Genomic DNA, 2,993 nt, shown 5'->3' on the forward strand with positions numbered 1-2,993 from the left:
TACATAACACTACATTACACTACACTACATTACACTACGCTACACTACATTACACTACACTACATTACACAACACTACACTACACTACATTACACTACACCACACCACATTACACAACACTACACCACATTACATAACACTACATTACACTACACTACATTACACTACGCTACACTACATTACACTACACTACACTACACTACATTACACTACATTACACTACATTACACTACACTACACTACATTACACTACACTATACTACATTACACTACACTACACTACACCACATTACACTACACTACATTACACTACACTACATTACACTACACTACACTACACTACATTACACTACATTACACTACACTACACTACACTACACTACATTACACTACACTACATTACACTACATTACACTACACTACACTACACTACACTACACTACACTACATTACATTACACTACACTACACTACACTACACTACATTACACTACATTACACTACACTACACTACACTACACTACATTACACTACACTACACTACACTACACTACATTACATTACACTACATTACACTACACTACATTACACTACACTACACTACACTACATTACACTACACTACACTACACTACACTACATTACACTACACTACATTACACTACATTACACTACACTACACTACACTACATTACATTACACTACACTACACTACACTACACTACATTACACTACATTACACTACATTACACTACACTACACTACACTACACTACATTACATTACACTACACTACACTACACTACATTACACTACACTACACTACACCACACCACATTACACTACATTACACTACATTACACTACACTACACTACACTACACTACACTACATTACATTACACTACACTACACTACACTACATTACATTACACTACACTACACTACACCACATTACACTACACTACATTACACTACACTACACTACATTACACTACATTACACTACACTACACTACATTACATTACACTACACTACACTACACTACACTACATTACACTACATTACACTACATTACACTACACTACACTACACTACACTACATTACACTACACTACACTACACTACATTACACTACACTACACTACACTACACTACATTACACTACATTACACTACATTACACTACACTACACTACACTACATTACATTACACTACACTACACTACACTACATTACATTACACTACACTACACTACACCACATTACACTACACTACACTACACTACACCACACCACATTACACTACATTACACTACATTACACTACACTACACTACACTACACTACACTACATTACATTACACTACACTACACTACACTACATTACATTACACTACACTACACTACACCACATTACACTACACTACATTACACTACACTACACTACATTACACTACATTACACTACACTACACTACATTACATTACACTACACTACACTACACTACACTACATTACACTACATTACACTACATTACACTACACTACACTACACTACACTACATTACACTACACTACACTACACTACACTACACTACACTACACTACATTACACTACATTACACTACATTACACTACACTACACTACACTACATTACATTACACTACACTACACTACACTACATTACATTACACTACACTACACTACACCACATTACACTACACTACATTACACTACACTACATTACACTACACTACACTACACTACACTACATTACACTACATTACACTACACTACACTACACTACACTACATTACACTACACTACATTACACTACATTACACTACACTACACTACACTACATTACATTACACTACACTACATTACACTACATTACACTACACTACATTACACTACATTACACTACACTACATTACACTACACTACATTACACTACACTACATTACACTACATTACACTACACTACACTACACTACATTACACTACACTACACTACACTACACTACACTACACTACATTACACTACACTACACTACACTACACTACATTACACTACACTACACTACACTACACTACATTACACTACATTACACTACACTACACTACATTACATTACACTACACTACACTACACTACATTACACTACACTACACTACACTACACTACATTACACTACACTACACTACACTACATTACACTACACTACACTACACTACACTACACTACATTACACTACACTACACTACACTACATTACACTACACTACACTACACTACACTACACTACATTACACTACACTACACTACACTACACTACATTACACTACACTACACTACACTACACTACATTACACTACACTACACTACACTACACTACACTACATTACACTACACTACACTACACTACACTACACTACACTACATTACACTACACTACACTACACTACACTACATTACACTACACTACACTACACTACACTACATTACACTACACTACACTACACTACACTGCAAGTTAAAGAAAAACCTTTATCCTATTCAATATCTGTAGAGAACAGGCCTCAAAACATAAGAATATCTCTGAGTGATCAGCCCTGTTAAATACCCTTATATGGGCAATGTATCCCCCAGGATACAGACATTCAATGCCTGATAATAAAAGTTGTGAGAAGATTATTTTAAAAATATCCACAAGAACATGTAAAACTATCCTTAAAAAACTATTTTCTAAAACAAAATCACTCTAAAATATTATAATCGTGAAAAATATAAAAACACTTCCCTCATGGCCAGTGTCTTTGTCCACGTATGCTGCCATTTTGGATTTTGATACAAATGTTTGGAATGTTGGCATAAAGTCACATGACCTGATTACATGACCCATCACCCCATCAGTGTTTCTCATCAACTGCAACCACATAATGCCCCTCCCCCCATGGCCCTTCCCCCCACAGCCTGTTAAATGACTGTATCCCCC

The sequence above is a fragment of the Scardinius erythrophthalmus genome (assembly GCF_964197995.2).
Source record: "Scardinius erythrophthalmus genome assembly, chromosome: 17".
Taxonomy (NCBI): domain Eukaryota; kingdom Metazoa; phylum Chordata; class Actinopteri; order Cypriniformes; family Leuciscidae; genus Scardinius; species Scardinius erythrophthalmus.